The sequence below is a fragment of the Macaca fascicularis genome, chromosome 1, assembly GCF_037993035.2.
Source record: "Macaca fascicularis isolate 582-1 chromosome 1, T2T-MFA8v1.1".
NCBI classification, from domain to species: Eukaryota; Metazoa; Chordata; class Mammalia; order Primates; family Cercopithecidae; genus Macaca; species Macaca fascicularis.
In genome coordinates this window covers 211964108-211991535 of record NC_088375.1, presented here as the reverse complement: position 1 = coordinate 211991535, position 27428 = coordinate 211964108, and the positions used below count along the sequence as shown (strand labels likewise).

Genomic DNA, 27428 nt, shown 5'->3' with positions numbered 1-27428 from the left:
CGTCTGCCACCTCGCCCGGCTAGTTTTTTGTATTTTTTAGTAGAGACGGGGTTTCACCGTGTCAGCCAGGATGGTCTCGATCTCCTGACCTCGTGATCCGCCCGTCTCGGCCTCCCAAAGTGCTGGGATTACAGGCTTGAGCCACTGCGCCCGGCCTTTTTGCACATATTCTTACCATAAACATCCCTCTAGGATTGTTATGCTGGATAAAACCTTTGCGCCAGGCTGTTTACCATCCTTATTTAATTTTTACAAGAAATCTGAGATAAGTATTACTATCCCAATTTAACGAGAAACTCAACTTCAGAAAGGTTTGTAACAGTTCACGATAATACATCCCAGCATTCTGTTAGGTGTTGCAAATTTATTATCTCACTTAACTCTTCAAACAATCTTAAGAACTAGGTATTATTGGTATTTCTATTTTACAGACGAGAAAATTGAGGTTCAGGGAGGTTATGCAATTTACTCAGGGTCACAGTGGTATTAACAGGCAGAACTGGGAATTAAAATTCAGGACTGCCTTATCCTAAAGCTCTCTTCCATTACAGTATAATACTCTATCTATCTTCAATCTTAACTCAGTCCAATCCAATATGTTTTGATTGTTATATTCTCTGCATTTCCAGTAACTAAAACAGTAGCAGCCTCTTGCAAAGACAGGTACAATATACATTTGCCGAAGACAGTGTTTTTATGTATTAAATGTAAGGGAAGGCTACAGCCAGAGAAATGCTAGCCAAGAGAAGCCCCAACACAAAGTGACTTCTCAAAGACTCTTCTTTTCAGGTTTTTCCAAAGGATATGGAAGAGTCTCCAATGCTACAGTATACTAGCCTGAGACAGAAACGCAAATAAATCTTTTCATCAAGATGGAAAGAGTTCATCTGACCAAGATCTGGTTACAGCAATGCAGAGATCTTGCAGTACCTACTGCAGCAAAATCAGGTGCTGACAGCTGAGAGATATCAAGTGGCATAAGGCTGTAAGAAAGGAAAAAAGTCCTAGAAGTACTTAAGATTCCAAAAATGTCTCTAAACGACTGCAGGAAACTGACACACAACAAGAGTGGGATTCTGTTAAATCCGTTTAAGAGTTAAATTGGTGAAACAACTCACATAACACCAAGAGATCATACTGGTAGCTCACGTCTCCCCTCATTTTACCTTTTTTTCACATAAAAAGGTAAGCTGTCTTTTCAATTCCCAGGAAATGTGATATCCTTCAAATATTGTTTCTCAGCTTCCCAGATGGCTAGGCTAGACTAGGACATAAGAAAGATGCAGTGACATCCTTCCTATCTCCCATCTAACAGCAGGAAGAGAATCAAAAACCAAAAGAAGAAAGGAGTAGCCAGCAATGATCTCTTCTCTCATTCCAAACACCACCGGTTAGTCCTGCTTATATAAGAGAGGTTAACTATTAGAACACATCCCAAGTCTTTTCATTTTTCTCTTTCAAGTTGGGGTTAAGGAATGTTTTAAATTGTATTTCATTTTTGTGGGGGTTTGGGGGGGATTTTTTTGGTTTTGTTTTTTTTTTTTTTGAGACAGGGTCTTGCTCTGTCACCCAGGCTGCAATGCAGCGACATGATCACAGCTCACTGCAGCCTCAACTTCCCAGACTCAAGTGATCCTCCCACCTCAGCCTCCCAAGTAGCTGGGACCACAGGCACATGTCACCATGCCCAGCTAATTTTTTGTATTTTGCGTGTATGCAAAGACAGGGTTTCACCATGTTGCCCAGGCTGGTCTCAAATTTCTGGGCTCAAGGGATCCTCCTGCCTCAGCCTCCCAAAGTGCTGGGATTACAGGTGTGAGCCACTATGCCCAGCCTATTTCTTTTAATTTTGTTCTGGTGTCCTTAAATAAGTTTCTTCATGGATTTCTTTGTAAAACAAGACTTAATATAACAGACTCTAGACCCTACCTCTCTCACAGGAATGCTATTTGAAGGAAATGTTAAAGTACTTGAAAAACTTAAAAGCATAACACAATAACAGGTAATATTTACTGTGTTTGTTTTGTGTCATTTAAAGCCCTTTGCGTGAAGGAATGTATTGTCTCACAACAACCTATGAGGCAGATACTATTAACCTTTTTTTTTTTAGACGGAGTTTCACTCTTGTCGCCCAGGCTTAGGGTTTTTTTTGCTTTTGTTTTTGTTTTTTTTTTTTTTTGAGATGGAGTCTTGCTCTTGCTGCACAGGCTGGAGCGCAATGGCACGATCTCGGCTCACTGCAACCTCCACCTCCTGGGTTCAAGTGATTCTGTTGCCTCAGCCTCTAGAGTAGCTGGGACTATAGGCATGCGCCACCCCACCCAGTTAATTTTTGTACTTTTTTTTTTTTTTTTTTTTTTTTTTTGAGACGGAGTCTCGCTCTGTCGCCCAGGCTGGAGTGCAGTGGCCAGATCTCAGCTCACTGCAAGCTCCGCCTCCCGGGTTCGGGCCATTCTCCTGTCTCAGCCTCCTGAGTAGCTGGGACTACAGGCGCCCGCCACCTCGCCCGGCTAGTTTTTTTTTTGTATTTTTTAGTAGAGACGGGGTTTCACCGTGTTAGCCAGGATGGTCTCGATCTCCTGACCTAGTGATCCGCCCGTCTCGGCCTCCCAAAGTGCTGGGATTACAGGCTTGAGCCACCGCGCCCAGCCAATTTTTGTACTTTTAGTAGAGACAGGGTTTCACCATGTTGGCCAGGATGGTCTCATCTCTTGACCTCATGATCTGCCTGTCTCAGCCTCCTGAGTAGCTGGGATTACAGGCGCATGCCACCACGCCTAATTTTTGTATTTTTAGTAGAGACAGGGTTTCATCATTATTGGTCAGGCTGGTCTCAAACTCCTGACCTCAAGTGATCTGCCTGCCTCAGCTTCCCAAAGTGCTGGGTGTGAGCCACCGCACCCAGCCAACCTCATTTTTAAGATGAGTAAACTGAGGCCCAGAAAAACAGAGTTCCTTTCCCTAGTTTACACAAATATGATATGGTAGAGCTAGAATTCAAACTCAATTCATCTGAGCCAATAAATTTGATTATACAGTACTCAAATATACTTACGATATGTAACGAAAATTATGTTAGAATATTACTACACATGGATTAAGGAAGCAAACACAATAACCTAGTAAAATATTCAACAAATACTTGAATTCTTTGTCCCCACCATCATAACACCACTATCTTTTCTTTCTTTTTGAGACAAAGTCTCCCTGTTGCCAGGCTGGAGTGCAGTGGTGTGATCTCCGCTCATTGCAACCTTCCACCTCCTGGGTTCAAGCGATTCTGCTACCTCAGCCTCTAGAGTAGCTGGGACTACAGGCATGCACCACTACGCCCATCTAATTTTTGTATTTTTAGTAGAGACGGGGTTTCACCATGTTGGCCAGAATAGTCTCAACTCTTGACCTCATGATCCGCCTGCCTCAACCTCCCAAAGTGCTGGGATTACAGGCGTGAGCCACCGTGCCCAGCCCATATACCATTATCTTTATGCATTCTGAGATTAACATCCACAGGAACATAGGCTCTGGAGTCACATAAACCTAGTCACACAATGTCACTTAATAGCTGTATGGGCAAGTTACTTAACTGTGTCTCAGTGTCCTCATGTGTAAAATAGGGATAATACCTATCACATAGAATTTAAGAACTAAATGGGACCCCCATGTGGTGCCTCACACCTGTAATGCCAGCACTTTGGGAGGCCAAGGTGGGAGGATCACTTGAACCCAGGAGTTTGAGACCAGCCTGGGCAACATGGCAAAACCCCATCTCTACCAAAACAATACAAAAATTAGGTGTAGTGGTGTGTGCCTATAGTCCCAGCTACTTGGGCAGTAGAGGTGGCAGGATCACCTGAGCCCAGGGAAGATCAAGACTGCAGTGAGCAGTGATCACACCACTGTACTCTAGCCTAGGTGACAGAATGAGACTCTGTCTCCAAAAAAGTAATAATAACGAAATGGGCTTTAAGAGATGCTTAATGCTGGCCTGGCACAGTGGCTCATGCTTGTAATCCCAGAACTTTGGGAGGCCGAGGCGGGTGGATCACCTTAGGTCAAGGGTTCCAGACCAGCCTAACCAACATAGTGAAACTCCATCTCTACTAAAAATACAAAAATTAGCTAGGCGTGGTGGTGGGAGCCTGTAATCCCAGCTACTCGGGAGGCTGAGGTAAGAGAATCACTTGAACTCAGGAGGCAGAGGTTGCAGTGAGCCGAGATCGCGCCACTGCACTCCAGCCTGGGGCGACAGAGCAAGACTCTGTCTCGGAAAAAAAAAAAAAAAATGCTTAATGCTTTAAGAAAGTTGGCCAAAGCCAGGTGCTCACGCCTGTAAACCAAGCAAGCACTTTGGAAGGCTGAGGTGGGAAGATCATTTAAGGCCAAGAGTTTGAAACCAGCCTGGGCAACATAGTGAGACCCAGTCTCTACTGAAAAAAAAAACAAAAAACACTAAATGGATTATAAACTCATCTCAGAATAGTTGTTGGCACACAGTAAGTGCTAAGCAAACACCATTAGCTACTATTGTTAGTATTTTTATTTCGTTTTTCTTTGCCATTCTTCATGTAAACAAATATCTAAAAAATATTTGCCTCGGCCGGGCGCGGTGGCTCACGCCTGTAATCCCTGCACTTTGGGAGGCCGAGATGGGCGGATCACGAGGTCGGGAGATCGAGACCATCCTGGCTAACACGGTGAAACCCCGTCTCTACTAAAATACAAAAAAAAAAAATTAGCCGGGCGCGGTGGCGGGCGCCTGTAGTCCCAGCTACTCCGGAGGCTGAGGCAGGAGAATGGCGCGAACCCGGGAGGCGGAGCTTGCAGTGAGCCGAGATGGTGCCACTGCACTCCAGCCTGGGCGACAGAGTGAAGACGCCGCCTCAAAAAAAACAAAAAAAAAAACAAAACAAAAAAACAAACAAAAAAAAATATTTGCCTCAAAACTATCAAGTAATCTTGAAATGGGCATATGTTTTACATTTCACATTTCAGTGTCTCCATACTTTGGTAATATTTTCCAGTAAATTTATAATTCATGTAACTAACATTGCTGCCTATGCAAGCAACTACTCTACCATTCTGAACTTAGGAAATACAAGAATACAATAGCTACATTGTGTTTCTTATGTGTAGTGATAATATTGCAAACCCTTATCTCTTAATACAAACTGCCACATTTCTGCCACATTACATTTGAGAGCCACTCTGTATGGCTTTTCATCAAACACCTCAAATTAAAATAGATAGTATCTTCTTAAAATTACTTACTTTTTCATTTGACAAATCTCAAACCCACAAGGTAAAGTGACTTGTGACTTGCTCAAGTTCATACAGGTAGATAATGACAAAGACTGACCCAGAACCTTCAGACTGAGTTTAAAGCTCTTTTTCATCTCTCTGGGCTGAATAATTCCATTTCTTGTCAGGGGAGGGGAATAAACATCTGAAAACAGTGAATGACTCAAATCTCCCAAGGTTAAAAAAAAATTTCAAGAAGCCAATCTTCAAAGGTCATTTAATGTAGCACAACAAAACAACCACCAAAGTGGCATAACTCAGTACTGTTTCCTTCTCAAAAAATCAAATCATCTCGAAAATTTGCTTTACTAAATTTGTATTAGCTTAACCCAAATCTCATGCTACTTCGTCCCAGCTATCTCTGCAACTTTCTGAAACTGGGCAACTTCAGCTCAAAATTCTAATGACAAACTCCAGGGAACTGTCACAGTGCAATGTTATAGCAAATATTCCTGAAAATACGTGGTGCTTGGGAATTCTATTCCACTGAGATTCTCAGTGTAATTATTTTTCTGTGATAGAATCTGATTTGTTTCATGAAACCATACTAAAATAAAAGAGAACACAAAAATGTTCTCATTTAGGCCACTAATTGATATTAAAATTTCCCAAAATTTTTGGAGCAGTTCAAATCTAACAAGCATTTACCAAAGGACTTAATCCATATCATTCTTTTCAAAAAGTCTGGCCTATAATCCCAATGCTTTGGGAGGCCATGGTGAGAAAACCACTTGATCCCAGGAGTTCAAGACCAGCCTAGGAAACACAGGGAGACCAATCTCTACCAAAAATGTTTAAAATTAGCCAGGTGTGGTGGCACACACATATGGTCCCAGCTACTCAGGAGGCAGAGGCTGGAGGACCACTTGAGCCTGGGAGGTCAAGGCTGCAGTGAGCCGTGATGGCAACACTGTATTCCAGGCCACATGACAAAGTTAGAACTTGCCTCAAAAAAAAAAAAAAAAATTAAATTCAAAAATAAAAATTAAGAAAGTCCACTCTGAAAACAACGTAAGCCTTTTTATATGTTATAGATTTAATCAGAGTCAAGACCAGAAGTGATCAATCCATTTTACACACAAGCCACAGCAGGACTGGGGAGAGAGGAAAACAGGAAGACTAGCAAGTCAAATCAATTATTTACTTAAAAGTCCACAGAGTACAGAGCACTATAAGATGTACAGTGCCAACATGCTCCACCCTTTCTCTGCTAGTCAGTACAGGACACAAGATGAACACCAGAGTCCAACAATCAGTTAAATGCCAGGCAAAATGGCCTTACCAGGCTAGATGGGGTCAAACACATATATTTTTAACTCATAGTCGAAAAGACTCAAGAAAGATGATCAACAACTTAAAATATTGCAGAGATATTAAGGAAAACAAAGGCTAGGAAAATATCTGAATACACAGACATTGGGTCTTTTTTTTTTTTTTGAAACGGAGTCTTCCTTTGTTGCCCAGGCTGGAGTGCAATGGCACAATCTCAGCTCACCGCAAGCTCCGCCTCCCGGGTTCACACCATTCTCCTGCCTCAGCCGGGAGTATGCAATGGAGAAGAAAACTGATCCATGTGGATCCTGGAAGTCATCAGACAAAAAGCAATAAAAATGGGGAGAGAACAGATGGTAAGGACTTTTTGAAAAATCAGAAGCTATGCAAAAATGGCAAAACAATGGTCTACAGGGACAGTGAATGACTAGAACTACAATGACTGCTCCCCTCGTCCAAGGAGTTGCAGAGTATTCAACCAATGAAAACAGAAATAATAGCATTCATTACAGAAAAAGCCTTGTTTTCACTTATGGGTTAGGAGACGGAAGAAATATGGGAAGAAAAAAAATTAAGAACTTGGAGGACTTTGCTCACATTTGTGCACAGGTTCTATCAGACCCAGCAGAAATAGGTAGTAAAGGGACATCAAGAATGAGGTAGAAAAGAATGGGACTGAGCTTTTAAAATACTGAGGCAATAAGGCAGATGGAACTTTGAGATAACTTTTTACCAACAGTGAAGATGAAGAAGAGTAATCTAAAGAACTTTATGGCTGCAGAGGATGAGGGGAATGAAGACAAACATACCAAAAAACTGCTGGATACCATAGACAACAAGTCTTCAGCACTAGCCCTAATTTTCAAGTGGAATCATCTCCAAAACCCACTTTCCCAGAAGCAGGACCTGAAACATCCTTTAATTTCATTTGCCAAGACTAGCAATTTGCTGAACTATGTCAATAGTTTGTTTGTGTTTGTTTTTTGAATTGGACAGTTGTTTTTAATAAAGATTTGTTGCGTTCTACAAAGGCATAGGAGGGACATTCCCCAAAAGATAAATGAATGCCACATGACTAGAACTGGGTCTTCTATTTTTATTTATTTATGATTTAGAACTCGGTTTTTTTGTTTGTTTGTTTAGACAGAGTCTCACTCTGTCGCCCAGGCTGGAGTGCAATGGTGCAATCTCTGCTCACTGCAATCCCCTGCCTCCCAGGTTCAAGCGATTCTCCCACCTCAGCCTCCTGAGTAGCTGGGATTACAGGCACCCGCCATCATGCCTGGTATTTTTGTAGAGATGGGGTTCCACCATGTTGGCCAGGCTGGTCTTGAACTCCTGATCTCACGTGATCTGTCCACCTGAGCCTCCCAAAGTGCTGGGATTACAGACATGAGCCACCGCACCCAGCCATAACTGGGTCTTTAAGGTCCCTTTGCACACTCAGACAGGATGGAAAAGGTTAGATAACACCATTAATATTTGGGTAGCACTTCACTGACTCAAATTACTATCTAATCAATTAGCTCAACTGACCCACTCTTTATTCCTATTCTTTTGATACGTAATCCAAGGATAGAGGAGTAGAAAGAACATAGACTTTGAAGTCACTAATCTAGAATTCTAACTCTCCCGGTTCCCCCAGGAATATTTCTTAAACCTCTAGGAGCTTCCATTTCCTCATCTGTAAAGTAGGAATAGTAGTACCTATTTCATGAGGCAGATGTAAAGATTAAAGTGTAAGTCAAGTACCTACTATATAGTAGATGCTTAAGAAATGGTAGATAATGGCCAGGTGCACTGGCTCACGCCTGTAATCCCTGCACTTCGGAGGCCGAGGCGGGTGGATCACAAGGTCAGGAGTTCAAGACCAGCCTGGCCAATATGGTGAAACTCTGTCTCTAATAAAAATACAAAAATTAGCTGGGCATGGTGGCACACACCTGTAGTTCCGGCTGCTCAGGAGGCTGAGGCAGGAGAATCGCTTGAACCCGGGAGGCAGAGGTTGCAGTGAGCCGAGATCGCACCACTGCACTCCAACCTGGGCAAAAGAGCAAGACTCAGTCTCCCAAATAGAAAAAAAAAGAAATGGTGGATAATATACTCCACATGTTGCAATGAAAGAAATGGAAGACTATTTTAACTAATGTCATTATAAACTAAACCATCCAAGCTGAACCACAATTTATTGGTTACTGTTGTTAATACACACAGGGCAAATTATGTTAAACAAATCATAAAATAACTAATGTTTTCCAAAAAGGTCTCTCTACCTAACAGTTAACCTAACTAAAGATGACAGTATTTATTAGGGTATGATTTTCATAACTAGGAACTTATACAATGTTTCATGGTTTGAAACATACTGTATTTTTTTCCAAATGAGTACTTCCAAAATAAACTAACCTTTTAACTTCCAGCTTAATCCTGGGGCAATTTTAGAGAATCTCAACATCTCACAAATAAATGGAATTGAAAAAGCATATGGATATAATGCAGTCAGCAGAGAATTTGAGGGCAGAAGAGAGAGGCTATGTCCTGCCCCCTTTTCCAAATTCAGTTAACTAATATCACAAATGTTCCTCAATTCTACCATTTCTTTATTTTTTTGAGATGGAGTTTCGCTCCTGCCCAGGCTGGAGTGGAGTGACGCAATCTCGGATCACAGCAACCTCTGCCCCCTGGGTTCAAGCGAATCGTCTGCTTTAGCCTCCCAAGTAGCTGGGATTACAGGCGCCCACCACCAGGCCTGGCTAATTTTTTGTATTTTTAGTAGAGACAGGGTTTTGCCATGTTGGCCAGCCTGGTCTTGAACTCCTAGCCTCAGGTGATCCACCCGCCTCGACCTCCCAAAGTGCTATCCCAAAGTGCTAGGATTACAAGCGTGGGCCACCGTGCCTGGCCAATTCTACCGATTTCATAAGCTTAAGAGCTATCTTCACTTTCTTTTCTTCTTTCTCTGCGTTATTAAGTACCATCTCTTCCTTCTCCAAAATCTCTCCAATATATTCCTTTTTCTTCCCATTCCACTTGCTAAATTCATGCCTGTATAGTGTTCACAATTTTATTTCTTTTAAAAAAAAAAAAAAACCTTAACTGGCTTCCTTTCGGATAATCTATATAACACTTCTTGATTAATGTCATAATTCCAAGTTCATCAAGTCACTGCTCAACTTTTAAACCTTCAATGATTCCCACATGTTAGCAAGATCAGGTCCAAATTCCTCGGTATGACTGTTAAGACTGTTCATAATCTCAATAAGCATTCCTTCACTAATCTTATCTCCTTCCTAGTCCATAATCTAAACTCTATTACTAGATCAGACAAGTATGTGCAGTTCCCATCAATAATATGTTTATTCTAATCTCTATCTTTGCCCTTAATTTGCTCTTGCCTAGAAAACCATCTCCTCATCCTTAATTTTCTCAAATACAAAAGAAAAAAATTTAAAAAGTAAAACAAAACTTTCTCTTTCCTTTCCGCCTCTTCAAGCACTATCCATCCACCATTGAAAAACTCTAGTCTAACTGCCTGCATGAAGCCCTCACAGACCACTTCAGCCTAAACTAATCTCAGTAAACTGTAACCTGTCATTTCAACATACACTATTAGCATAACAACAGACTTCCTAGGGCAGTCATTTCAGTCAACGGTATTTTCACCCAAGAATAGTAAATTTTTCATAAGGCTAAATTATTTAACATGAAAAAACCCTTTAATCTGAGATGATGCCCTTTCTCTTACCTGTTTGTTTTTGTTTTAAGACAGGGTCTCAGTCAGTCACAGGCACTTTGGGAGTTCGAGACCAACCTAAGTGACAGAGTGAGACCTCGACTCTACTAGAAATCAAAAAAATTACCCACGAATGGTGGCACACACCTGTAGTCATCCCAGCTACTCAGGAGGCTGAGGTGGGAGAATCATTTGAGCCTGGGAGGTCGAGGCTGCAGCCCCAGCCTGAGCAACAGAGTGAGACTCTATCACACACAACCCAAATGCTCCTCAATTGGCCAATAAACAAACTCTATACAATGGAATACTACCTAGCAATGTAACGAGCTACTGATACATGCAATAATGCGGATGAACCTCAAAAATATGAGAAGTGAAATAAGCCAGACTAAAAGGCTACAGACTACAGACTATCACTTACAGAACATTCTGGAAAAGGCAAAATGATAGGAATAGAAAACAACTACTCCAATTCTTGCCTGAGGGTAAGAATTGGAGTAGACTACAAAAGAGCAGAAGGGACTTTGAGGAGGTGATGAAACTGCGAAATCTTGATTGTGGTGGTGGTTGGACAATATACATCTGTCAAAACTCACAGAACTTTGGGAGGCCATGGTGGGAGGATCACTTGAGGCCAGGAGTTCAACACCGGCCTGGGCAACATAGCCAGACCCCCATCTCTACAAAAAAAAATTTTTTTTTTAGTTACCAGGCATAGCGGCTTGCGCCTGTAATCCCAGCTACTTGGGGAGGCTGAGATGGAAGGACTGCTTGAGGCTGGGAGATAAAGGCTGCAGTGAGTCATGATCACATACTACATTCCAGCCTAGGGGACAGAGCGAGACCCTGTCTTCTTTTTCTTTCTTTATTTTCCTTTTCTCTCTTTCTAAGTTACCTTATTATTTCCTTATTATTTCTCCCTGCTCCATTAACTGTCCTCCCATCTATTTTTCCATCATATTTCTTTAAGATTCTGGTAGTCACTTTAAAACTGCCCTAGGATCTAGTCTCAAACAAAATTCTTAACATAATCATAAGTCCTCAAGTTCCTACAGAAATTATTTTCGCATATGTTGTAAAATGTCTAATTTCATCAAATTACACTAAGAATACACCATATTACACTCCATTACAGCTGTGGCAAGAAGCATAAAAACTGTTATTACTGATTTAAACCTACCAGGGCCCATTACTTTGCTTCCACACCCTAACTACATTTTGTAAATATCTCTGTAAGAATCTTCTATATTTAACTAGCTTCTATATACTTCTGTAAAGTCTTCCATTTAATGAATCTTTAAGTCCATCAAGATCTAAAAATGGCATTCTTTCGATCCCAGGAAACATAAGACAATGTTGATATCATTTACTTAGAGGGCAGCGCACACAGTTCATAAAATCATTATGTGTTAAAATAATGTAATGTTCAAGAGTAAACTCAAGGTCAAATCCTAGCTTGGCACTGACCTTGGGGCAAACCGATCTCACATCTTAGGGACTCAGTTTCTTTCTCTGCAAAATGGGGATAATAATAGTACTAATATGTACCCTAAAGACTTGCTGAAAGGAGATTAAATAAACACATATAAAGTACTTAAGAACCATAGCTGTCACACAGAAGTCAGAAACTGGTGTCATCATTAGTCCTCAATAACTAAGAATTCTTCGAAAAATCTCAATTATAAACTTAAATGGGTCAGGAGTGGTGGCGGGTGCCTGTAATCCCAGCTACTTGGAAGGCTGAGATGAGAAAATCACTTGAACCCGAGAGGAAGGGGTTGCAGTGAGCCAAGATCACGCCACTGCACTCCAGCCTGGGCAACAAGAGTGAAACTCCATCTTAAAAAAAAAAAAAAAAACTTAAATGAGCTGCTCATCACTAAAATGGCCTAAATCAGATAAATACCCCCAGATAACCAGGAAATCAGCACATTTTTTATATAGCTGTTCCAGGACTTAACCAAAAATTAACTTTATTTATCTCAACATTTAACATTACCAGTTAACATGAAACTAGATAAAAACAGAGATTTATGTTCAGAAACAGAAAAATGCTGTCAGACCAAGGTAAATGATACCATTTTTCTATTTGAGTTCTTCAGCATCTGTAGAAAGCCTATGCAAATAAAGTTGGCCAGGCACGGTAGCTCACATCTGTAATCCCAGCACTCTGGGAGCCAAGGCAGGCGAATCACTTGAGGTCAGAGTTCCAGACCAGCCTGGCCAACGTGGTGAAACCCTGTCTCTACTAAAACTACAAAAATTAGCCTGGCATGGTGGCATGAGCCTGTAATCCCAGCTACAAGGGAGGCTGAGGCAGGAGAATCGCTTGAACCCAGGAGGCAGGGGTTGCTGTGAGCCAAGATCATGCCACTGCACTCCAGCCTGGACAACAGAGCAACACTGTCTCAAAAATAAAAATAAAAAATAAAGTGTTGGAAAGTGGGCCAGGAAAATACATTTCTCCCTTTAATTATACGTAAGTTCAAATCTGTTCCTACACAGATTTGCCTGTCAGCAGACTAAAAATGTTCCTTTCTTACACAAAATTTAACAATATTAATTTATTAAGGTTATAAATAAAATCACAGTGACATTAATACAAGCTAATGTTTTCATTAAGAGAATTCCAATTTAATTGTAATACGGGTTATATTCATACCATGATTTGTTTTATAGAGGTTTCAGCACTGAAAACAAGTGCTGTTATTCAATGGCGCCATCTTGGGAGGTAAGATCTTCCAAGGATTGGGATGACTGGGTGCATCTTCCAATCGTGGCCAAGACTCAAAACTTTTTTGATGTGCCATTGACAGAATTCTCAAAGACAAACCTCACACACACACAAAATCCTAGTCTCCACCTTTTAGAATTACATTTCATTTGTGACCAAAAACAATGCTGACCACTCACTTCATTCACCAGACTTTCCTATCTCCAAAAGTTAAATACAAGCACCTGCAAAATGAAGACTTACCAGAATTAAGAACGCGCAATATGCTCTAAAGACAAATTCAAAAGAAATACACCAAGTATTTCAGAATTTGGAAATGTTACTAAAATAAATACATAACTTTCCAAGGCAGGGAGCAGTGGCTCACACCTGTAATCCCAACACTTTGGAAGGCCGAGGTATGAGGATCACTTGAGCCCAGGAGTTGCAGATCAGCCTGGCAACATGCCAAAATCCTATTTCTAACAAAAGATACAAGAATTAGTAGATGTGGTACAGCATACCTATAGTCCTACCTACTAGGAAGGCTAAAGTGAGAGGACTGCTAGAGCCCGGGAGTTCAAGGCTGCAGTGAGCTGTGATCATGCCACTGGAGTCCAGCCTGGGTAACAGAGTGAGACCCTGTCTCAATAAATAAATAATAATAGTAACTTCCCATTTGGAAAGTTCTAATGTTTGTTTTTAAAAAGCAGTCCTAGGCCAGGTGCAGTGGTGCCCACCTATAATCCCAGCACTTTGGGAGGCCGAGGCAGAAGGATCGTTTGAGGCCAGGAGTTCAAGATCAGCCTGGGTAACACGTCAAGACTTGTCTCGCCAGGCACGGTGGCTCATGCCTATAATCCCAGCACTTTGGGAAGCCAAGGCAGGCAGATCACCTGAGGTCAGGAGTTCAAGAACAGCCTGGACAACACAGTGAAACCTCGTCTCTACTAAAAATACAAAAATTAGCCCAGAGTAGTGGTGGGTGCCTGTAATCCCAGATACTCAGGAGGCTGAGGCAGGACAACTGACTGAACCCAAGAGGCAGAGGTTGCAGTGAGCCGAGATTGCGCCACTGCACTCCAGCATGAGCAACAGAGTGAGACTCCATCTTATTAAAAAAAAAAAAAAAAAAAACTTGTCCCTACAAAAAAAAAAAAAATTTTAATTAGCCAGGCACGGTAGCATGCACTAGTAGCCCTAGCTACTCAGGAGGCTGAGGCAGGCGGATCGCTTAAGCCCAGGAGTTCAAAGTTGTAGTGAGCTATTATTGAGTCGCCACACTCCAACCTGGGCAATAGAATGAGAACCTGTCTTTTCTTTTAAAAAAAAAGGCAGTCATAATACCTTACAGTTGCCCCAGAAATGACTATGAAACTACACAGTAACAAAATTGGAAATGTGAAATATCATACGAGATCTGTGTAAAAGCAGTAAAATGATGCCGAAAAGTAATGAAACACAACTGAAATTGTCTAATTTAAACATTTAAACTTATACTTGTATTTGCTTACAGAGTGCCCCTGAAGGCACAGTATTTAATATGGTTAATTATATCCATTCATCTTTTTATACTTAGTTCACCTTGGTTTGAATAAACTGGGATTTTCCAAAATAAGAATTTTCCATACTGTTTGCTGTTTGTGAAATTTTTCTTGTAAAAGATGGGCTAGGCCAGGCGCAGTGGCTCACGCCTGTAATCTCAGCACTTTGGGAGGCTGAGGCAGGCAGATCACAAGGTCAGGAGTTCGAGACCAGCCTGGCCAACATGGCAAAACCCTGCCTACTAAAAATACAAAAATTAGCCAGCATGGTACCAGGCACCTGTAATCCCAGTCACTTGAGAGGCTGAGGCAGGAAGATCGCTTGAACCTGGGAGATGGAGGTTGAAGTGAGCCAAGATTGCGCCATTGCACTCCGGTCTGGGTGAGAAGAGCAAGACTCTGTCTCAAAAAAAAAAAAGATGGGTTAGGGGCCAGGTGTGGTGGCTCATGCCTGTAATCCCAGCACTTTGGGAGGCCGAGGTGGGCAGATTACTTGAGGTCAGGAGTTCAAGACTAGCCTGGCCAACATAGTGAATGAAACACCGTCTCTACTAAAAATACAAAAATTCACCAGGTGTGGTGGCAGGCACCTATAATCCCAGCTATTCAGGGGGCTGAGGCTGGAGAAGCCCTTACACTCGGGAGATAGAGGTTGCAGTCAGCTGAGATGACAGAGAAAGACTCCATCTCAAAAAAAAAAAAAAAAAGAGATGGGTTGGGGGTAAGAGAAGGAGTAATCTCAGTTTAGCTTATCACATTCTGTTCTAATCATTTTGACTACAGTTTACCAGAGACTTCAAAATTTGATTACTGTTCCCCTATCAAAGATAAAACTCTAGCATAGAAGTAATTCATGCCAAAGATGTCAGTAACTGGCATTCTTTAAAAAAATCTCAATCTGACCCTCAACAGCTTGTGACACTGGATATCTAGCTTCTGTGTGTACCAGTTTCTCATCTGTAATAAACTATATACTTACTTCACATGTAGTGAAGAATACATGAGATTATGTGCTTGAAACATGATAGGGACTCAATAAATATTTGTTGAGTGAATGAATAAATAAACCAATGTATGAAAAATGCTTAGGATAGTGTCTGTCACATAGCCAATGGCTAACAATATCAATACCATGCCAGGCGTGGTGGCTCATGCCTGTAATCCCAACACTTTGGGAGGCTGAGGAGGGAGGATTACTTGAGGTCAGGAGTTCGAGACCAGTCTGGCTAACATGATGAAACCCCGTCTCTACTAAAAATACAAAAATTAGCCAGGCACGCTGGCATGCACCTGTAGTTCCAGCTACTCGGGAGGCTGAGGCAGAAGAATCGCTTGAACCCAAGAGGTGGAGGTTGCAGTGAGCCAAGATCACGCCACTGCACTCCAGCATGGGCGTTAAGAGTGAAATTCCGTCTCAAAAAACAAAAACAAACCAATTATTACATTACCCTATAATCTTCTGACACAGTTTCATCAGAAAAGCCAAAATAATCACTGATTTAAAATACACAGTAGGTACCTCCTAAAAAATAATTTACATTTACCACTTAATTTGAAATATGTACTGAGTTAAATCAATTCAGTTGCTACTAATTAAATGTGCATTTCTGCTTTTAACACAAGAGGAAGAATAACTACTGAGAGAGCTAACCCACAGATCAGACAAAGCAGCTTTAAGCAGATTTAATTGGCTCAAGATTTTCACTGTTGACATCAAAATAAAATGTTAGTCAACAGAAAATTCAAATAAAGTACTACCTAGTGTCTTGTTTCTGTTAGTAACTCCAATCTGAGAACATTAAACAAGCACTGATGAAGCACTTTTAAGGAATTCTGCATAGTTAATTCTACGCCAGTGGCAAGTTCCAAAGGAGTATCTGCTTTGTGGCATTAGGACTGGACTCCTGTACTTTCACACCCTAATATTCTCTATATCGCCTGAAGCAGTTGGTGCACTCCCGGCCTTTAGATTAGAGAAAACACTAAGCAGGATTCTAATAAAAAGAATCCATGTTAATAAGCTTAAGAAATTAAAATTGCTACCTATACATAAATATCATTGGTCATCAAAAACTCTACTAAGGACCTACTATGTGCCAGTGAAAACAACTGAGGAGGGCATTAGCTAAAACAAATAGCTTCTAACTGAGAAGCTTCCAGTCAAATTAGGTAATTAAGATATTAATAGAAACTGGTCAAGTTAACAAAAAACATGAGGGGTACTGGCATTACAAGCTACAAGACTTTTGAGAAAATAAGAAACCTTTGATACAACTAGGTAAAATAAGATATGTGATAGTGTGATTTTCCATGAACATGAGGTGGTATTGGCAATAAATGCTATAAAATTTTAGAGAAGAGAGATTAACTGTTGCAAAGCCTTGATAGACTTCAAAGAGGGAGAACTGACCTGAGTCTTGAGGGGTGGAAAAGATTTAAATAGTTAAACAGCGTAAGAGAAAAGGACAAAAGATAACGGGAACAAAGGTGCTGAATTGGGAATATGGCCATTAAATATTTATTAAATACCTATTCTACGTCAGTCATTGTGTTACGCACTAGATATACACTGGAGAACAAAACAGATGAGTTCTCTGCTTTCATGGAATCTAGCAGGGAAGACATAACAATCATGCACACAGATATATAATCATAAATTGCAATAGGTGCTATGAAAGGAGGCAACAGAAGCCAGTAATGTGGAATAATGGGAAAGGACTAGCAAGACGCGATGATGAGGAAAAGTACCCCTGATATTTATACATAAGCTCAGGCATGAAGGCAGCCATGCAAAGAGCAGGGGAAAGAAGTGTTCAAGGAAGACAGAGCCATGCATACAAAGGCCCTTTAGAAAACAGCTCATTGAGTTTAAAAATAAGGCCAGTGGCTTACGCCTGTAATCTCAGCTACTCTGGAGGCCAAAGGACAGCTTGAGGCCAGGAGTTTGAGACCAGACTGAGCAATGGTGAGACTCCATCTCTAAAAATTAAATAAATAAGAATAAAAATAAGAAGTTAGCGTAACAGAAGCATAACAGGCAATGAGACTGGCATAAGATGGCAATTGTCTACCCGAAAAGTAGGCAGGAGCCAGGCTATACAGGACATCATAGGTCAAAATAAGCTGAAATGGCCACGTGCGGTGGCTCACGCCTGTAATCCCAGCACTTTGGGAGGCCGAGGTGAGTGGATCAAGAGGTCAGGAGTTCATGGCCAGCCTGGCCAACGTCATATGGTGAAACCCCGTCTCTACTAAAAAGACAAAAATTGTCTTTTTAGTGTGGTGGCAGGAGCCTGTAATCCCAGCTACTTGGGAGGCTGACGCAGAGAACTGCTTGAACCCAGGAGGTAGAGGCTGCAGTGAGCCGAAATCACGCCACTGCACTGCACTCCAACCCGGCCGACAGAGCAAGACCGTCTCAAAAAAAAAAAAAAAAAAAAGCTGAAATTTGAATTTTATTCCAAATCTAAAAGAAAACCACTAAAAACTTTTGCACGCTCACGTTAGTTTTAAATAAAAGGAGCCAGACCACAAAGAATACATACAATATGATTCAATCTTTACAAAAGTACAAAAAAAGAGCAAAATAATCTATGCTGTCAGAAGTCAGGACGGTGATTACCCTGGGAGGTAGAGGGGAGACAGAACTGAAAGGGAACTGGATAGGGGCTTCTAGGTACTGGTAACGCTGTTTCTTGATCTAGATCTAGTTGCTGCTTACATGGGTATATTCAGTTTGCAGGGAAAAAAAAACATCAAATTCCACTTTTACGTGCATTTTTCTGTATATGTTATTATATACTTCAATAACAAAGTTTCTAATAATGTAATATACTTTTTTTTTTTTTGAGACGGGAGTCTCGCTCAGTCGCCCAGGCTGGAGTGCAATTATGGAGTACAGTGGCACGATCTCTGCTCACTGCAAGCTCCACCTGCCATGTTCACGCCATTCTCCTGCCTCAGCCTCCCGCTGAGACTACAGGCGCCTGCCACCATGCCTGGCTAATTTTTTGTATTTTTAGTAGAGACGGGGTTTCACCATGTTAGCCAGGATGGTCTCAATCTCCTGACCTCGTGATTCACCCGCCTCAGCCTCCCAAAGTGCTGGGATTACAGGCATGAGCCACTGCGCCCAGCCCATAATATACATTTTTAAAATATTATTTTGTCCAGATAAAAACAGGAATAGAGTGCTCACTTTCGCAACACAAATACTAAAATTGGAATGGTACTGGGAAGATTAGTATGTGCGCTACACAAGGATGACATGCTAATTCACAAAGCATTCCATATTTTTAATTTTTTTTGTAAAAATAAAGAAACAGGTACAAAGGGGCACATGCAAATACGGCAGGTCTTGAATGAAAGATTACCCTGGTAGAAGCTTTCAGAGGGGTAATTCAAATAGCCAGTGATACAAAGTACCATGTTTATAAAAAATAAGGCCAGGTGTGGTGGCTCACACCTATAATCCCAGCACTTTTGGAGGCCAAGGCAGGTAGATCACGAGGTCAGGAGTTCGAGATCAGCCTGGCCAACATGGTAAAACCCTGTCTCTACTAAAAATACAATAATCAGCTGGGTGTGGTGGTGGGCACCTGTAATCCCAGCTACTCGGGAGGTTGAGGCAGGAGAATCGTTTGAACCCAGGAGGCAGAAGTTGCAGTGAGCTGAGATCGCACCACTGCACTCCAGCCTGGGTGACAGGGTAAGACTGTCTCAAAAAAAAAAAAAAAAAAAAAAAAAAGAATAAATGTTGGGGCCAGGTATCACTCATGCTTGTAATACCAACACTCTGGGAGGCCAAGGTGGGAGGATCGCTTGAGCCCAGGAGTTCAAGACCAGCCTGGAAACAAAGTGAAACCGTGTCCCTACCAAAAAAAAAAAAAAAGTTTCTTAATTAGCTGGGCATGGTGGTGCACACTTTTAGTCCCAGCTCATCAGGAAGCTGAGGAAGGAGAACTGCCTCAGCCCAGGAGTTCAAGGCTGCAGTGAGCTACGACTGCCGCTATACTCCAGATCGGGAGAAACAGTGAGAGTCTGTCTCTTAAAAAAAAAAAGAAAGAGAAAAAAAAAAAAAAGAAATGCTGGGTCTGGGCAGGAAGTTGTGCAATACTAAAGGATTAACTATAAATTCCTTAGAACATAAGGAGGAATCTCCAGAAATTAAGAAAGTCATAGATGACAACAGCAATGCCTAAAAAGGTTAGCAATGCTTGTTATGTTGCGGCTCATATTTTAATATGGTATTTTCAAGCTCTTCCCTTGACCCTCCACTCCCATACAACAAAGAGTGTAATGACACAGATCCCAAACCTGAGCATCAATCACACCTGAGCTTGAATCAATGGTCTGCCCCTCACTTGCTCTGGCAGTTAACTGCTCTGAGCTCAATTCCCTCATTTATAAAATAAGGATAATAACCACCTCATAGAGTTATTATTTTCTCAAAGGTGAACAGAGTAGTACTTCTGCAGTACAAATACTAAAACTGGAACAATACAGAAAAGATTAGCACGTCCTCTGATCAAGGAGTGAACATTATTATAGTCACCCCTTTGAGCAGATCTAAAGGGTTATTTTAATTATCATTTCCTAACGGCATATGGAGGACCAATGGTGGATGTAACAAGAATTCCTTTGCTTCGGGCAGAGCAAAAAAAAGTTTCCATTCTCAGACAAATTCATGGGTGAGAGAGGGGTTTATAAAACAGTCACCATACAGAAACAGAATGAATAAAGATAAAATCAAAAAATAAAGAGAAGGTAGAAGTGGGGCTTCTTCTAGAAGCTCATTAGCAGAGGTTCCAGGCATTTTCTAAGACAGAGACAGAGACTTGAGCTAAAGCATGCTGAGAGAAGTTCAGTGACTTGAGAAATTATGCAAAGGAAGAAACAATCTTCCCCACAAGCCACAATTGCTACCTAATGTATTCTTCCCTTTGTGGAATATTACTTAAAACAAGTTAGACATCAACACTAAGGATATTCTGTCATAGGTGGAAGAGCAAGGCCTTCAACCACTTTACACCATCCCCACCCTTAAGTATTATTTGAACAACCATAATTTGTTAAGCACTTCTTAAGCACAGCCAAAGATGTTAAGTTTTCTATTTCAGGAGCTACCATTTCAAAAGAAAAAAAATAAAAAGTTCAACTCCTTAAATCTTTTGGTAACTTTTTCCCAAAATGTATCCTCTGTCTTAAAAGTAACTAAAATCTACTTCCTCCTGAATTTATCTTTCCCCTAATCCAATAAATGTCTCTCCCTCTTATTCTTCCCATTTACCTCACCATTAAATACCTAAGGTTTTCCTATTTCCTCCCAAGTTGGCATATTAACACTCTAATATTCATTCTGACCTCACAGTATTGAATCTGAGCATAGAAACCTCAACATTTCCAGGGATAAATCTGCTACGCAATTCCTAAAAGACAACACACAGTTTAAAAAAATAAACGCAGTGGTGGTAATTATACAACTGTATACATTTGTCAAAGCTCATCAAATTGTACACTTAAAATTGGTGAATTTTATGGTATGTAAATTATACCTCAATAAAGCTTTAAAAAAAAAAATGCATTCAGGGCAGGGCATATTGGCTCATGCCTGTAATCCCAGCACTTTGGGAGGCTGACACTGGAGGATCCCCAGAACCCAGGAGTTCCAGGAGACCAGCCTGGGAAACACAGGGAAACCTCATCTCTATAAATAAAAAAAAAAAAAAAGTTAGCTAGGCATGGTGGCACGCACCTGTGGTCCCAGCTTCTCAGAAGGCTAAGGTGGGAAACTCACTGGAGCCCAGGCAGTTGAGGTTGCAGTGAGACATCATCACACCACTGCACTCCAAAAAAAAAGGAATACATTCATTACATTCATTCACTCATTCATCAAATATTTGCTGTGCATCTATTATATGCATCAAAGTTTATACCACATCTTTCAGCCTGGACTATCCGGGTCCTACCTGTAGTGTGCTTTACTCATAAGTTGATACTGTCCCTGAAAGCTGTATTACATGAAAAATGGTTCTGTTTCTGACAATGTTACCTTAATGATGGCCGCTTTACACTGGAAGGGCCATTAGCTATCCATCAACTTCCATTACATAAATGAAATATATGATCACTTAGGTACTCTCCATTTTAACAGAAATGCTTCCATCATAAGAAATAAGCAAGCACCTAGCGGCATATAGTACATACCACTACTACAGCCTTGTATGTCTGTCTTTTTACAAAAAAAAAAAAAAGCACACTTCAAGTGCATATTGACAACACTGCTGAAACAAAAGGCAATATTATTGGAGAACAGACCTAACTGACTTATTCTAGGGCCCACAGTCACCCAGTGGCTGAGTCAAAGGCCAAAAAACTAGGTCTCATGATTCCAAAGGCAGTGTGCACAGTGGAGAGACAACCACAGACCTGAGAAACAGACCTGGGTTTGAATTCCAGCGCCATTTCTTACTAGTTGTGTGTGTGAACTTGGGACAGTCACTTTACTTTCTGACCTTTGGCTTGTTCATCTATAAAACAGGGATGCTGACCCGGAGCAGTGGCTCATGCTTGTAATCCCAGCACTTTGGGCGGCCAAGGCGGGCAGATCACTTGAGGTCAGGAGTTCAAAACCAGCCTGGTCAACATGGTGAAACCTCATCTCCACTAAAAACACAAAAGTTAACCGGGCATGGTGGCACGCACCTGTATTCCCAGCTACTCGGGAGGCTGAGGCAGGAGAATAGCTTGAACGTGAGAGGCAGAGGTTGGAGTGAGCCGAGATCGCACCACTGCACTACAGCCTGGGTGACAGAGCACTCCGTCTCAAAAAAAAACCAAAAAACAAAAAAACAAACAAAAAAAAACAGTACTTTGGGAGGCCAAGACGGGTGGATCACGAGGTCAGGAGATCGAGACCATCCTGGCTAACACGGTGAAAGCCCATCTCTACTAAAAAAAATACAAAAAACTAGCCGGGCGGGTTGGGGAGAGCCTATAGTCCCAGCTACTCGGGAGGCTGAGGCAGGAGAATAGTGTAAACTCGGGAAGCGGAGCTTGCAGTGAGCTGAGATCCGGCCACTACACTCCAGCCTGGGCGACAGAGCGAGACTCCATCTCAAAACAAAACAAAAAAAGAGATGCTAACTACCACCTCACAAAATTATTGGGAAGACTGCCTAAGATCTATACCACCTAGCATAATTACCGGGCACAGAATAGGCAACTAAACAACATTAGTTCCTTTTCTTGGTCTTAAATTATTTAAGATTAAGAAAACACCTCATAATCAAGGAAGGCTAATTAACAATCCGTATTATTAATCACTGGCCAACAGAGAACCAGTGTTTGCTGCCTTCTTCATCCTCCAACCCATTCCCTTCCCAGCTCACTACTTCCAGTTTTTCAAACTTTAGTTACTATGTTTAGAAAAGTGATTTAATTTTAGAAACCTGGAAAATTCTTCTAGAAGTAAATTCTTCTAGGAGTAAATTGAGCAAAACCTTAATCTGCCCCCAGGGGAATTCTGAGCAAAACAATTATTTCTGACAAGAGAAGAATTTTCTATGGGGGTAATTCAATTTATCCACATGCATACTACCAAAGTTGCAAAGTGACAGAAGGCAATCTGGAACATACTGTCCAGATTCCCAAAAAAGAAATGTCCTCCTAAAAATCCAAACCCCTCCCTAATTTGAGGTAGTCAGATCTTACTAGGTGATTTGAATTCTCCCGGCTCTGACACCAGTACAGCTCCTTAGGCCAGAACAGCAGCCGTTTGTAAAAGAAATACCCTGACCAAACCCCACCCCTCAAAACATCCCCAAAAGGCAGGGAGGTCCAGAGAGTATCTTCTCCTCCAACGACACAGAAGGCACCAGGGGCTCCGCAGCGCAATCCTTCCCCCAAGGTCATTCAAGTCAGTGAAGGTGCGACGGCGGAGCTGCAGGCACTCTCTGGCCTTCTGGAAATCACATTGCAGGGGTTTTGGGGGTGCCTACTCTCTTCCCCTCTCCCACCCGCAAGGGTGAGCACTGGCCTCGGCATTTCCGAAACAAGCCACAACAAGCTCTGCAGTGTTAGGAAAGGGGTTGACGCGATGAAGAAACAGATGCTCCAAAGCAAGATAGTCTTTCTCGGATCGCAGAGGCTCCTCCAAGGTTATGCACAAAAACCGCAGCCACCTCCAAGAGCTCTAAACGGGGCTCCGAAGCTCCAGCGCGGCCGCTCCGGGACGCCGGCTTCCCTGCAGGCAGGCTCCGCAGCCAGAGGCCACCGGCCCCAGAAACCGCACTTCATTCCTGCGCTCCGGGAAGCCATGGCTCCTTCCCCGCCCGGGCAGCTGGGCGGGGGCCGGGGGTGCGCGGGGAGGCGGGCCCCGCGCTGCGGAAAGTTCACCGCGGCGGGCGGGGGAAGGCCCCGGCCCCGCTCGCCGGCGTCCCCCTGCAGATTCCACCATTAATTAGTCCTAAGGACTGTCTACTGGCAACTTAAACAAAGCGAATGCCTCGAATTCCTTCCCGGCCCAGCGGTCTGGCTGCGAGACCAGCAGAGCGCCCGGGACGTGGGCCGGCGCGGCCGACAGCTGCGGCTGCCGCAAGACCCCTCCCTGCCCGCCCCGCGACCCGCGCCCCGCGCCCGCAGCTGGCCCCGCACGCCGGACCGACTGGCTCCCAAACCGCCCTCCTCCTCCTCCTGCTGGAGCTCCCGGGCCCTTCCTGTCTGATCACTTCCTTCCTCCGGTGCCCGCCGGGCCCCGCGCAGCCCCCTCCCGGCCGCCTCGCCGCCCCCCACCCCAATCCGGACCGCGCCCCTCCCCCAACCCCAAACTCGACCCCCGAAACTCTTCGCCGCCCCCTCGAAAATGTCTCCTCCGCGTCTCTGCCCCAAACATTTCTCCTCCGAGTCTCGCTCCCACCAAGAAGTCTCCTCATGAACCTTCCCTCCCCCTCCCAAGGAAAAATCTCAGAGTCTCTTCCTCCAACTCCACAAACATGTGCCGGGTCTCGCCCCAAAAGGTCTCCTCCTGAGCCCTTCCTCCAAAATCCACTCCAACTCTCCTCCAACTCCACACCCCCATCCCTCCCCGGCTGCGCCCGCGGTTTCTTCTGCCCCGTGGCCGCGGGTGCCCCGACCTCACCGGGGACCGGCCCCCCACCCCCGCCGCCCTCCGCTCCCCGCGCCCGTCCCGGTCCCCCGCGCCGCGCTCCCGCCGCCGCCTCACGGACCCTCACCTCGGCGGCCCCGGACAGCGATACCGCCCGCGGAGGGCTCCGGCGCTCAGCTCCCAGCGACCGGCGCCGCCTCTGGCTCCGCGGGACTGACAATGATGGGCGGGGCCAAGTGGTGACGTCAGCGGTCTGGAAGGCGGGGTCTTTGTGATGGGCGGGATTGGTCTGCAGGCCCCGCCCCCTCCGTCCTTTTTTTCTCTTCCCAGGACTTAGGCTCCACCAAGTTTTTATTGCCTCCCTAGTTAGGTCCTGTGGTGGGCGCCCTGGGAAATCGAAATGGAAGACAAGACTTCCCGATTTCAGGAGGGACACTTTCGGCCCGCGTGGTGGCTCACGTCTGTAATCCCAGAATTTTGGGAGGCTGAGGCGGACGGATCGCTTAAACTCAGAAGTTCGAGACCAGCCTGGGCAACATGGCGAAACCCCATCTCTACAAAAAAATACAAAAATTAGCCGGGCGTGGTGGCGCGCGCCTGTAGGCTAAAGTCGGAGGATCGCTTGAGCCCGGGGAGGTAGAGGCTACAGTGAGCCGTGATCGTGCCACTGCACTCCAGCGTGGGTGACAGAGTGAGACCCTGTCTCAAAAGAAAAAAAAAAAAGCGGGGCACTCTGAAGGGTTGTGAGGATTAAATGAGATAATCAATGGAAAGGTGCTTAGCCTAGAACCTGATATGGAATAATCACTCAACAAATGCTATTTCTATTACTCCGCAAACGCAGAGAAGGAACTCAGCTCAGACTCAGGAGGCATGGGTTCCAGTTCCCCGTTCTGCTCTTCATTCGTTGTGTGACGCTAGACAAGTACTTTCCTATCTATGTTCCCGACTTTCATCTTCTTTAAAATGGGAGGGGGGAATAACCACATGATCTCAAAATCCCCTCCGATACTTCTGACATACTTCCTTTAAGTCTACTATCTAAAAAGCACCTAGGGCCCTGAGAAGTCAGGAGGAGGGCTTTGAAGACAGCCCAAGACCCACACCCAGCAGAGTACAGGACACAGCCAGAGACTGCTCTCGCTGCCGATGCCCTCCCACACGCTGGCACACAGCAACATTCACAAGCCAGGGCACAGATGGGCTGAGGGCTGCTTCCTCTCTGACTACAGCAGCATGGTTGGTCTCTTGAGACATCGCTTGTGTAAGCTCTTTATTGCCTATGGAATAAAGGCCAAAGCCCTGGCCTGGTATGATCACTTCCTACCTTTACACACGCTCGCGCACACACACACACACACACAAAGTTTATCCAGACTTCTCTTAGCACACCCACTGCTTTCCCACATTTGACCCTTTGCTCAAGCTCTTCCCCTGCTGTCTCACCTCCCAGCTTCTCCCAGCCAGAAGGCAATCCTCCCTGTTCTGAATACCCAATAACATTGTGTTTAACCCTCACGTGGGCATGAACACTACAACTTATAACGAACTGACCTCCCATTTGTTTCTTAGCACTCCCTGGAGGTCAGAACCCACACATGTTTGTGGAGCTGAAGCTCTGATGCCAGAAAACCCTGGGATCATATGTTCTGGGGTCATACTGGCTGTCTCTGAGCCTATCTTCTCATTTGTAAAATGGGGATAATAATGTAGTCTTGTGGTGTTTGTTTTTAAATTACCTAACATACTTTCTGGAAAGCATCAGGCACAGTGTTCCACAATCAATATGATTGTCATTCTTATTTTCTTTCTTTTTTTTTTTTTTTTTGAGATGAATTTTCTCTCTTGTCATCCAGGCTGGAGTGCAGTGGCGCGATCTCAGTTCACTGCAACCTCCGCCTTCCAGGTTCAAGAGATTCTCCTGCCTCAGCCTCCCAATTAGCTGGGATTACTGGCACTTGCCACCACACCTGGCTCATTTTTGTATTTTTAGTAGAGACGGTGTTTCACCATGTTGGCTATGCTGGTCTCAGGCTCCTGACCTCAGGTGATCCACTCACCTCAGCCTCCTGAAGTGCTGGGATTACAGATGTGAGCCACCACGCCCGGCCCCTGTAGTTCTTATTTTCAATAGTATTATATTGACCAGGCGCGGTGGCTCATGCCTGCAATCCCAGCACTTTGGGAGGATCACTTGGGTCCAGGTGGGTGGATCACTTGAGTCCAAGAGTTTGAGACCAGCCTGGACAACATGGCAAAACCCCGTTTTTACAAAAAATACAAAAATTAGCCGGGCCTGGTGGTGCCCATGCAGTCTCAGCTACTCAGGAGGCTGCGGTGGGAGGATCCCTTGAACCTGGGAGGTGGAGGTTGCAATGAGCCATGATAATGCCACCGCACTCCAGCCTGGGCGACAGATCGAGACCCTGTCTCAAAAATATATATAATTATTGTATGTTATATATATTATATATATATATAATTACTATCATCGGTATTATTTCTAGTTCGTAACACCACACAGCACCTCATTACAATCCACTAAATCATTTCACGTGGAAGACTTTAGGGTTTTGAGAAAGGAAGAGGCTTGCTGAAAGTGGCCCTGCAAAGCATTCCCATTGGAACAGAGACCAGCACTGCAGTCTGCAGACCCCAGATGGATTCTGCAGTCACATCTGATGCCCCAGGGCATCTCTGTCATTCAGCATGCCTCCAAGCTGGGGTCAGCGTAGGGTTCTCTCTGAGAGTTCTTTGCAG

General features: G+C 43.5%; 1 protein-coding gene, 1 non-coding gene and 1 pseudogene across 12 annotated transcripts in view; 2 read left to right on the top strand and 1 right to left on the bottom strand.

Moving 5' to 3' along the window:
• LUZP1 (leucine zipper protein 1) overlaps positions 1-27428 on the bottom strand; it is a 97143-nt gene that overhangs the window by 63017 nt on the left and 6698 nt on the right. For 2 of the 11 annotated variants that reach the window (XM_065528037.1, XM_065528051.1), the window contains exons 1-2: positions 24796-24886; positions 17456-17542 (exon numbers count right to left, since the gene is read on the bottom strand). The exons of 4 other annotated variants lie outside the window; for them this stretch is intronic. The gene's annotated coding sequence lies outside the window, so the exon portion shown is untranslated. Of the gene's footprint in view, positions 1-10902; positions 10987-17455; positions 17543-23275; positions 23917-24795; positions 24887-27428 lie in introns of those variants that run through there. 5 more of the 11 variants (XM_065528035.1, XM_065528042.1, XM_065528027.1 and 2 more) reach the window with 3 other exon arrangements.
• Positions 18754-18860, top strand: LOC123570934 (U6 spliceosomal RNA). The gene has a single exon (XR_006695162.1). It is a non-coding gene; the product is annotated as a U6 spliceosomal RNA (small nuclear RNA).
• LOC123570993 (U6 spliceosomal RNA) lies at positions 20029-20123 on the top strand (annotated as a pseudogene).